The following is an 11,906-nucleotide window of genomic DNA, read 5'->3' as shown; positions in this document are numbered from 1 at the left end:
AGGGATTGTAACACCTAGTCCTAAACTGGACTGTTGTGATGACAAGTCACTACCACGTCGATGTTCTCGGATTCTGAGTCAGATCCATCCGTCACTTCTCCAAAGCTCCACCCTGTTGTCCAAATATAGTCATTTCTAGCTCCAAAAACCAAGATGGCTGCATCCAAAATGTCAAACACAGGGTTACAGAATGGTAGTCTACATCCCAATGGTTGACGTCACCGTGGCTTTATCCATTTCTTTTATACAGCCTATGCCTGGAGCAAGACACTGAACCCTGAATTGCTGCCCATGTGTGGATATATCTTCAAATAAGTCTGCCAAATGAATGTAATATAATGTTGGTATCACTCAGTCCATGTATAGAGACATGTTTTCTCTGTTGGTTGTCTAAAGAAGCTGAATTGGACCTGGCAGGTTGAGGAGAAAGTGGGTTCAACTTCCTTTCACCTCTGTGGAGCATTACAACCCTCTTTCATCTCAGTGTTTTTGGTTTTATGGCCCACAACTTTACTATTTCATTTTACTCTTACCGCTGCAGGCAACTGTTTTCAGCTGGGAAAAATATCTAAAATCCAGCTGTTCAGTACCTGCCTGGCAGCACACAGTATACAGTCAATGTTGGCAGCTAGTTGGTGAAGAAATGTGGCTCTTCAGGTGCTAAATAACCAGATATTTCCCTCGGGAGTTCGTAGAAGCCGAAGCAGAGCTCAGTGAAGAGTATTCCCATGAAACACAACTTGACATGAATGCTGATGTTTCTATGGTCTGTCATATGCATAGACAGTAGTTTGCTAACATCCCTGCATCAACTTCATCAGGTGACAGTATATTTCTGTGTTGTGTTTATGGCTTGTTGTGCTGTCCACAGGTGAAGTTTAAATAAACTGATAAATTGTTGAGTCATTTCATAGATGATTAAACAGGAGTTAGCAGGCTACAGTTAACAGTAGTTAGCAACTATGTTAGCATCTGATTGGCTGAAGAGCAAAGGGGCGGGCATTATGGTGAGCTCCATATGCACTGGTAAAGTCAGACATTTCAACTAGGAGAGCCCCTGAAGTTGCATTTCCAAGTCAGAAAGTCTGAGGAACCTCACTAACTCTGACCTCAAGATCCAAGATGGCTGCTTCACGCATTGTATGTGCAATATATGCCATAATGTGTTCTTATAAACTGGTATTGCTAACAGTGGCTTACAACATGTTGGCTTTTCGACTTGTACTAGAACCATGGACTGTAAAAGTAATGGACATAGCTACCGTGACGTCATCATATTTGGGCGAGAGGCTGGTGTTGATGAGGAGCGAGGACTGGATCTGACTGAGAAGTCAAGGACTGTATGTGCAGACAGTCTGCACTAAAAGCAGCCCAACCTTTATTTAAGCCGTGATAAAATGTTAATGTGTGAGTTATGTAAAAATTCATGTGCAGGTGTCATGAATGATGAATTAGCTATAGAGACAAAATGAATGTGTCTGCAGCCATACACGCCTCTCATTTTTAGGCCCTGAGGTTGCCGCTTGAATGCGATCATTTCGGGTTTGACATTCTCTGCTTCAACCTCCAACTGGAAGGCAGCATGAGTATCAACTGAAAGGTGAGAGCATAGACCAGGGGTCAGCAACCTTTTATATTAAAATAGCATTTTTGGGCCTAAAGTTTTTTATTTAATTTGTCTGGAGCCACAATACATATTTGTGCTTTATAATAAAGGTAACAGCCTATTAGGTCTAAATTAGTCTATCAATATTGCTAATCGTTCTAAATGAGCATTCATTTGTGATTTTGATTATTTGTTACTTTGCAACGTTGGTGGTGAAAGCAAGGAAATCTGCCCACTCACCATTAGGCTAAGTTCTCTGTTGTCCTCTGAGACTTTTTCTTCTTTGGATTTGGAATCAGTAGCAAGCCTAGAGAGGGAGACTCCACTGCTAACTAGCTACCACTATTTGGGTTCACCAAAATTTACGCCAGGCTGTAGACATATGACACACACTTTAGTTGATGGAACTTTAGGCGTAGAGCAATGAAAAATGAAAATTATAATGTTAAAAAATAACTTTTTCATTTCCATATAATTTTTTGTAAAAGCCACATAGAGCCACTGGAGAAGGGTTAAGGAGCTGCAGGTTACTTACCCCTGGCATACATTATGTCCTCCTGAGACCCTGTGTCCTCATATGGACGACATAGCATTGTGAGTTTACTTGACCTTATACTTCATTCTGCTTAACTTAGACCTGTTGTCCTTGTTCGTGGACACCTTTTTTTTGGCCATCTAGTGGTAGTAAGACCACAGTACAGTAACCCATGTAAAAACAAGATGGCAGCCATCTCTGCCAAATCAGCCTGCAGACGATCCTGACACAAAAGTGGACAAGGTCCAAAACTTGATCACATTTTATGGTTGAAACTTGTTTATTTATGATTAATGATGTTTGCAGTTTGATACGGCGACAAATTTGACCAATTGTAGCAACAGTAACAAGCTAAGACACTGTTAATTAGAAAGCGCTCATTTGACGACACTGGTGCTGTGTCTCAAATCACGCACTTCTGAGAAGTATGTTAAAATGCAGTGCACTGAGTACCCGGATGGTGCACTCAAAAGGTCAAGAAGTTGAGTGTGGAACTATGGACACTTCTCACCCTCATAGGTTGCCATCTTGGCTACGTAGCGGAAAGGGAGAGACCACTTTTCAAACTGAAAATAGCGTCTGAGGACTGTGCAACTATGAATGTCGCTGCATTGTATAAATACATGTGTGTTTTGCACTAAGCACCACTATACTGTTGTCGGATGTAAACCAGCAGTATGTTTATTGGGTTAATTTAGCAGTCTGTAAGGATTTGGTACTGTGAACGATAACGCGAATGCTAATGCTAGTTTGCTAACTAGCTAATTTGTAGTCATCATTTCCAGTGAGTGCACAAAGACGTGTTTGGTTTGAGACAACACTACCCTGTCGAAATTTGCGCACTACGCCAATGAGTACATAGTGCACATAGTATACTACATAGTGTACTAAGGGAAGTATGTGATTTGAGATTATCTCATTTGAGGACATTGGGGCTTAATTATTGTTGACAAGGTTTAGTTTTTTTAATACGTATTGGGTCCTACTGATTCCAAATAGCTAGGGAAAAAAATATTTATATATATTTATATGTGTGTGTGTGTATGTATATATATATGTGTATATATATATATATATATATATATATATGTATGTATGTATATAATATGTATATATAATATGTATATAAACATTTTGAGTCTACACCTGTAATTTTAAAAAGAGTCTCTCAAAAGGAGAAAATAAAAACGGTGAAATGAGGTTTCATACGAATAATTTTGTTAACCACACTACCACACTTTATATTTATCTGTATTCACACTGTTATTTTAAAATGTCTTATTCAGTATGTTTTGTCCCACATGTATTTCCATACAGTGTGTCCCTGCAGAGTGTTGTGAGTACACCCGCCAGCTGAAAGCTAAAGTGAGCTGAATTTTTAAGTAGAAAACTCATCTTCCGTTTTCCCCCCACAGGACGTGAATGCAACACCAAACAGCCCGAGTAACAGGGAGAGAGAGAGAGAGAGAGAGAGAGAGAGAGAGAGAGAGAGAGAGAGAGAGGCAACAGCGCAGATGAGCCCCAATGAACAGCAGCCGGGTCCTCTTTCAGATCGACACACACACACGCTGACACACACCACGCTCCACATCCCACACACACAAATGCCAGGACACTCATACACATGCAATCCAATAACGAGAGCACCGCCAGTCCGAGCTGCCTGCCGCTGCCGGTGGCAGCCCTCACCGCTTCTCCGAGCCACAGAGCCGAGAGCCCGCTGTGAGAGGAGCTCCTGCTGCCTTCCTCACACAAAGGACAGGAGAGCAGAGAGCACAGAGCCGGACTCCTCATCTGGGAGGCGGTAGATAATTCAACAGCAGTGCTGCGAGGAGGAGAGACAGACAGGAGGGAAGGTGAGTGAATGCAGTCCAGTCCAGCTGCTGTTGCTGCTGCCGCTGCTGCCGCTGCTGCTGCTGGAGGAGGAGGAGGAGGAAGAAGAGGAGGAGGAGGAAGCTCAGTGTCTGTAGAGGCTGGAGGAGCAACATTATCCTGCACAGAACCACAGTCAGAGCAGACGGCCAGCAGCGATCAGAGCACCTCCAGGCTTGCAGATGTGGAAGGAGAGCTGTGCAAGTTCTAGTCCTGGGTGAGCCAACTTCACACACACACACACACACACACACACACACACACACACTCATCTGGTGGTCCACTTGATGTGCTATCTGACACTTTTATAGACCAAAGATAGCTCTGAGCTGTGAGATAATGCACATGGGATTAATCCTTTGTGCCTCCACCACCTGTGTGTTCCTCCAGATTTCAGTGGTCAGGACTCAGTTAGACCAATGACCTGCAGAGAGCATGAGATTCACCCTGTGATCATCGTGACACTAGTTTACCCCCTCAGCCTCCTCTCACACTGTCATGGTGCAGTCCCGCCTGATCGATTTGCTCTCTAACTCAGATGGACATGGGCTCTTATTATCTCACGCTGCCTGTGCTTTCCTTTTGTCATCCTGGAGATTTTGCGTCCATGCAAGCAAAAGCAACTCTGTGTGAGCGTGGTGTGTATGGTGTGTGTGTGTGTGTGTTTTGTTACCAGTTCTCAATTAGGTTTTAATGATCTAAACGGGGGGCAGAGAGGGGAAGGCAGCCTTTGATCGATCCCTGCAGTCATCTCAGTGTGAGAGGCTCGGTGCCTGTCGTCGGCGTGACACATCTAAGCCTGTGCCTGTGTTTGCTCAGCCCTCTCCCCGCTCTGCTCCTGCTCTTGCTCCTGCTCCTGCTTTTATTCAGACTCTGTTCACTTCTGAGTGCAGTTCTGGAAATAAACTGTTTTTATAAGGACGCTCTGAATACAGTTTTGCTTTAATCTTGTTCCCCGTCTGTCATGGTTTGTCACTATATCAGCAAATCTTGCATACATTAGCCTGAATACATGAAACTCAATGCAAATTATCATTTAGATTGCAAAGTCTTCTTTGTTCTTCTAAGACAGTTGAAAAATAGAAACAAACTTGCTGCAGAGGTGGTGAGCACAACTGTAATGGGTTTTCTTTAAGAATTTTTGTTGGCATTATTAGAAAGTTGACAGCAGGGGGTGACAGGAAATTAGGGGAGTAACTAATGGGGTGTGACACCCATCAAAGGTCCCTGGCAGTGTTTGAAAAGGGGACATAATAGTTCATGGTCAGTTCCTTTACCCCTTCGACTTTCGGTATACCCCTTGATGTTTTACGTTACAAAAACATGCAACAAATTAGAAATAATTCATGAGACTGCACAGGCGTTTTTCTGTTTCTAACACAATTGAAAATAGACTTAAACTTGCTGCACATTTGATGATGGCCACAAGTGTAATGGGTATTTCTTTAGGTAATTTTTGTGCCATTATTAGAGAGGTGACAGGAAATTAGGGGAGTGATAAATGGGGAGCAATGCGCATGGTCCCTCGCAATATTCGAACAGGGGACATAACAATTCATGGTCAACTCCTTTAGCCCTTCGACTATCGGTACACCTCTTGACGTGGATTTTTCCCCTGATAAATTAAAAAACATGCAGCTAAATGCAAATTATAATTGAGAAAGCACGGCCATCTTTCTGTTTCTAACACAATTGAAAGATAGAAATAAACTTGCTGGGCATCTGATGATGGCCACAACTGTAATGGGGTTTTCCTTTAGGTAACTTTGTTGGCATTATTAGACAGGTGGCAGGGAGTTAGGGGAGTGACACCCAACAAAGGTCCCTAGCAGTGTTCGAATAGCGGACATTTCGGTTCATGGTCAACTCCTGTCGCCCTTCGACTATTGGTACACCCCTTAACTTGGGTGTTTACCCTGACACACTAAAAAACATGCAAAAAAAAAGCAAATTATAATTGAGATTGCACGGCTGTCTTTCTGTTTCGAACACAATTGAAAGACTTGTGATGCTTTTATTGATGTCCACAACTGTAATTGGTTTTCTTTAGGTAATTTTGTTGGCATTATTAGAAAGTTGACAGCAGGGAGGTGACAGGAAATTAGGGGAGTGATAAATGGGGAGCGACACCTAACAAAGGTCCCTGGCCATATTCACACAGGGGACATAATAGTTCATGGTCAACTCCTGTCGGTACACCCCTTAATGTGGGTTTTTATCCTGATACATCACAAAAACATGCAACTAAATGCAAATTTTAATTGACATTCCACGGCCATCTTTCTATTTTTGACATAACTGAAAAGCTTCTGTGCATTTGATGATGGCCACAACTGTAATGGGTTTTCTTTAAGTAATTTTTGGGGCATTATGAGACAGGTAGCAGCAGGGAGATGACAGGAAATTAGGGGAGTGATTAATGGGGAGTGACATGCGTGGTCCTTAGGAGTATTTGAACAGGGGACATTACAGTTCATGGTCAACTCCTTTCGCCCTTGGACTATCTGTACCCTTAATGGGGTTTTTTACCCTGATGTGTTACAAAGACACGCAGCTTGAGATTGCACATCCATCTTTCTTTCTGGGAGTGACATGTAACAAAGGTCCCTGGCAGAATTCAAACCAGAGACAGTACTTTTCAGGCTCAACGCCTTAAACCCTTAATGAGGGTTTCTACCCTGAGTTTCATCTTGAATCCAAGGGTGAAGGTTTTGTTTCAACACTGGGGGGTTGAGGGTTCTGTGCCAGAAAATTGTGAGCATCAAAAATGTAATTCCCTGCATTTTGATGAATTTTTATGCAACAGTTTGAGCCTTTTCTGCATCAATTTATGGTGTAAAGTCTTGTCATTGCATATGTTTTAATTATCGAGGGGTATGTGTCCCATGCTTCCCCCTGACATCTACACCTACGCATGAATTGCAGGTAGTACTTTAAGCGCATAGCTTTATGAGGCATGGCACTTGCCCTCTTAGAGATATTTTACTAATCACAATCACAGCAGTGCAAAAATCCACATACGCACTGAGTTGCACATCTTTTAATTTTTCATTGCCGTAATATCTCTGTAATTAAAACACCAGCGCTTCATCCTCACTGTATTACTCACTTCTTGTGTGCAGCGACGGAGGCATTAGCAGGTTTGTTTACCATCCAATTAAATATCTCAGACTTTTATCCTGTGACACGGTTCAGTAAAAAGTTGGTGTATGCTCCCCATGGGAACTGGATCTATAGATTTTTGGATAGATGTTGCTCAGGAGGAAGAAGGAGTCGTCATTAAAGGTGGGCTTGTTCGATCTGCACCTCCTTTTGTCTTGTTGAAGTGTTCTCGAGGATCCGAATCCCAAATTGTTCGTGCTGGCCTACACAGTGTGTAAAATAATAGATTAATGAAAAGCATATTTCCAGGTCAATTAATTTTCATTTTAAATTTAGATTAAACATGGACTTGTATCTTTCTTGTCTTAGACGTACCATCACCGTCTCATGGACTCCCTCCTGCATGTCAGGAGCCACAGTGGCTGCTCCTGTCTGAAAATCAACAGGAGAAAAGCAGTATTGAAGTGAATGCAATTATACAACAGCACTTAATGGCACCCGAGGTGCCACTTAGCCTCCCTATCTGACAGATTTATGTGTCAGTAATGAAATGTCTGCTGACAAGTCTATGTGGCCCTTGGAGTGCATTGTTGAATCAGGCCTGTTAGTCTTGCCCATTACTACTCCTACACTTACCTTCTCATTTTGATGCTTTCTGTGGCACATAAAGCTGTCAACCGTGCTCAATAGTGACATTACCTCAGCTTAACACTGCCAATGCCCAGCCTCATTGTTTTCAACTCTGGAGTATTTATGAGGGCAGTAAAGCGCGGATGCATCCGCTGTCAGCAAGACGAGGGCACCTCTGCTCTTACGGAGAGGGCAGTGCGGAGTGACGAGGAGGCAAAGGAGCGTGTGCCCCTGTGAGCGGCTGTCAGATACCTGCAGGCACGCTGGCATGTCAGCTGCTGCGGTTAAGATGTCCCGCTCCAACGATCATGGGCCTTTGTATGCTGGCCGTCCTCCCACTCACGGACTACTGTAATGCCATTACAGATGCTCAGATCAGGCTGAAACCTTAATGCAGAGCTTAGAGAGTATTTGGGCCTTACAAGTATTTTATTTCCAAACATGATTGATTCATTTGACATTATCGTGACGATAGAGTCTGGCTGACCTCGTTACATGACAGCAGTGGTTTCCAGCCTTTTTTTTTTATCAGACAAAGTGACACAGGCCTCTCGTACATCTCTGTAGACATCATTTGTTATTTCAGAAATGTGTTCATGGTTCTGGATTTTATTGGACCATAAAAATGGATATAAAAGTGGGTGTTGCAGTATTTTTTTTTTTATAATCAAACTGTCAGTGTTCAGGTTGGTTTAAAGGTGCAGTGTGTAATACCTGGTCACATGCTTCAAAGAAATACGGGTCAGCATTTCTCTGGTCCGTACAATCTACATTTACAGTCATTAGTTATTTAAAAAAAAAAAAAAAAAAAAAAAAAGATGCCCGCTAACTTACAGCATGGCAAAAATATGCAAAATTTTCACTCCGGCCTCATCACATAACAACGTTTGGTCGTAGACTTTCCACGTCAGGATGCGTGGGTGTGGGTGTGTTGGTTGTTGATGTGCTGAGACGCCATGTCAAGTTCTGCCTGTTACGTGCATTGACTGTTTACAAAATACACTTCAATTTTGGCAGAAAATTTACCGTTTGTCTCTTTCAGAATAAACACACAACACTGGGAATTGACGTGGTTATCCTTCAAATACAAACACTGATGGTTACATTTCGCCAACACACGCATGTGGTTGGATGTAGGAAAAAAAGAACAGGGTTTTGCTTTGTAATCTTATGGGAAGTGAACACCAGCTTCCTGGGTGAAAGTCTGTGGTTGTTGGACCCGTTGTTGGGCTTTCACTGCTTTAACTCTTTGTTGTCCTGCCGCGTTTTCCCCTGTCGCCGCCAGGTGCGGTGAAACAGTAATGGCGACCAGCTGCATATCATGCCGATGTGGAAGGACGATTTTTTTTTCATGGTTGTCTGAAGCCAGAAGTCAATACCCAACTGCCGGATTTTGATGACATCAGAGTGAAACTGGGTTGCAAACTTTGACCCAAACTGCTGAATTTCTGAGAGCCAATCATATCACACCACTGTCTTATAATCTTCACGTGTGGCATCGGCCTGTAGATCATGATATATAGTGTAGTTTGTATTCCCCAGTGTTAGCAAGATTATAGCAGCAAAAAAACAGCCACATCGAAACCATATATTGGCGCCCTTTGTAATGTTTTGCGGTACTATATGTGTGGTCATTAGTTGCACTTAAGATATGTTTTGCTAAATAGCTGACACGACATGTTACTTACCTGTCTGAAAGAAGTGTTGTGAGCTCACCAGGAGCTGTCTTCAGCTGTATAAAGCCACGCCAGTGTTGACTCTTTTTAGCATATATCACTTCTCCTTTTTACCACTGAGCGTTGTGTTTTCACCGGGCCCCCAGAAACAGCGCCAGGCTTTGTAGCCAATTTTACTTTGTGGCCAAATGTGAAACTATAATGTCTGGGTCCGTCATGTGATGCCGTGGGGCCTAGAAAGACTTTTCCCCATTGACTTACATTGTGAATGAGACGTCTTTAAATCAGAGGATACTTTTTTTTTTTTTTTTTTTAATGTCACAGCCCCCGCGAAATTACTTATTCCACCATCGGGTTTTTGATCCATTCAATCTGATAACATTACAAAAGTTTTAAAGAGCTGCACGATAAAATCATTTCATCCTCATTCAAGTTAGCAGAGCACTAAACCAGAATTAAGCTGCTTGGCTGGCGGAAGTCTCCAGTGAGCCCCCTCCATGGTAAAGCAGAAGATCGGGCTCATTTCAGACCATGGAATTCAAGCTTTTTTGGCTTTGTGCATCACTGAACAACTTTCATAGGAATGAACAGGGCCCTGCTTCCAATGCTGTGTCCAGTTATCTTTATACATCCACAGTATTCACTGACTGGGGGCTGTAGCTTTACTTCTTCGTCCTCTCACGTTGGACTTGAGGGCAGACTGGACGCTACAGTGACTCACTATTTTATTTGTATTTATAAGACAGGACGGGGCTAGCTGGTTAGCATGCTAATTTCAGTAGATATCTCATTGTGGTCTTTGATATCACGTCAAAACTGTTACTTCTTCACATTCTGTTTATAATGTTAATTCATATTTTGAATGTTTTCAACTAAAATTTTGGCCTCATCCTGCACATTATACGTTTAAGATTACATTCATATTACTAATATTTCAATCGTTTATCCATTACTTTTAGGAAACTGTTTCTCTGCTCAACTAATAACTAGTACTCTGAATTCCAGTATGTTGTGTCCAGTTCTTAAAATGGAAGCAGAATATCTGCATTTATAATTCATAATTATCTATCATGTTTCTACTGTGCAATAGTGACATAAGGTAATGGGTTTTTTTACCATGTAGTTATTCAAATGTACAGTATTCTTAGGTACACGACTTTATTCACACCAACACCTCTTGAATGTATATATTTATTCAACATACAATGCACATAACTGTACATATGTGTCATGTTTATTTGTATTCTTATTTTTGTTCTATTGATGTAAATATTATAGTAACCATTATAGCATAATGCAATTTTTACAGTGAATGTAGCAGAATGCACATATTTCTATATTTTTACACACTTTCAGACTCAGCACATTGAAGATATATATGTTATTCCTAATATCTTAAGTGCTTGTGCTAAACATTATAGCATAATGCACATTTTTATTTCTATTTTATTTTATTACTTAAATTTACAACCACTATTCCATACTTACTATTCTTACTTATTATAATTCTCTTTTCTTTATACTGGAGCGACTGTAATGAATCACAATTTCTCCCTCGGGGATTGATAAAGTATTTGTGATGATTTTGATTTTTTAAATCACATCATAATTTCTATTACATTAAATTAGTTAAGCTACTCCGCAGTCCTACCACGTTACCCCTGGCAACTGCATAAGAAGACCCTGCGGTACAAGTATCCCTCGTTGGCAATCACTGCCTCAGAGAACGATCATCAGCGTGACATTAAAATGGGCCCGAGTCTGTAAAAGACATTCAGTACGACAGTGAAATTAGACTATAGTATGTATTTCCGGAAATTAAGCAGGGCCTGATATCAGAGTTTTTATTCCAAATTACACTGTTGACCTGTGGAAAATAGGCTGAGGCTCGAGACAAATTAGTACGGCAGCACAGTAATGAACTGCACACTGCAGTTTGTCATTGTAGTGCCATTTATTTAAATGACTCTAATGGAGCCTCTAGTAACTACAGAGCTTTGTTATGTTTTTTGAAACCATCAGGATCAAAGCCAAAGCAATACGTCAACCCAGTACGATACAGCAGCCTAATAAAAGTGCTCTGATGTTGAGGTGTCCATTTATCTTCCCCGAATGTGGTTTTGCTTTTTGAAGATGATGCAATTTATGCCAGCGCCCTCTCAGAAAATATATTTCTCTGTAATTCAGAAGTATATTAGCGTACATACATTTCCAGTTGCAGGACCTATTTATAGATTATATGGCAGAGTGCACACACAGCTATAGTGCTACAGTATCATCCAGCACATTTATCCGAGCTCTGACCATTCACCCAGGATGGCTGTCTTACACTTTTCTTATCTACCTCTGAGGGGCTTTCTGCAGTTCACTCTTTCTAGATGTTTCACAGAAGTCTTCTCTAAACCAAACCGGTTCATTTAAGCCGATGATATGTCCTGTGTGGCTTTCATGGGCCGTCTCAGGAGGGCAAGAGCCGCGGCACGGG

General features: G+C 41.7%; 1 protein-coding gene across 1 annotated transcript in view; it reads left to right on the top strand.

The window, feature by feature from the left end:
- Positions 1 to 3,792: 3,792 nt before the first annotated feature.
- The window catches only part of lingo3a (leucine rich repeat and Ig domain containing 3a), a 57,282-nt gene continuing 49,168 nt past the window's right edge, over positions 3,793 to 11,906 (top strand). Inside the window, exon 1 of the mRNA XM_033620689.2 lies at positions 3,793 to 4,230. The gene's annotated coding sequence lies outside the window, so the exon portion shown is untranslated. The remainder of the gene's footprint in view (positions 4,231 to 11,906) is intronic.

The sequence above is a fragment of the Epinephelus lanceolatus genome, chromosome 6 (genome assembly GCF_041903045.1).
Source record: "Epinephelus lanceolatus isolate andai-2023 chromosome 6, ASM4190304v1, whole genome shotgun sequence".
NCBI lineage: Eukaryota > Metazoa > Chordata > Actinopteri > Perciformes > Serranidae > Epinephelus > Epinephelus lanceolatus.
The sequence above is the reverse complement of the archived record's forward strand: the minus strand, read 5'-3'. Positions and strand labels throughout refer to the sequence as shown.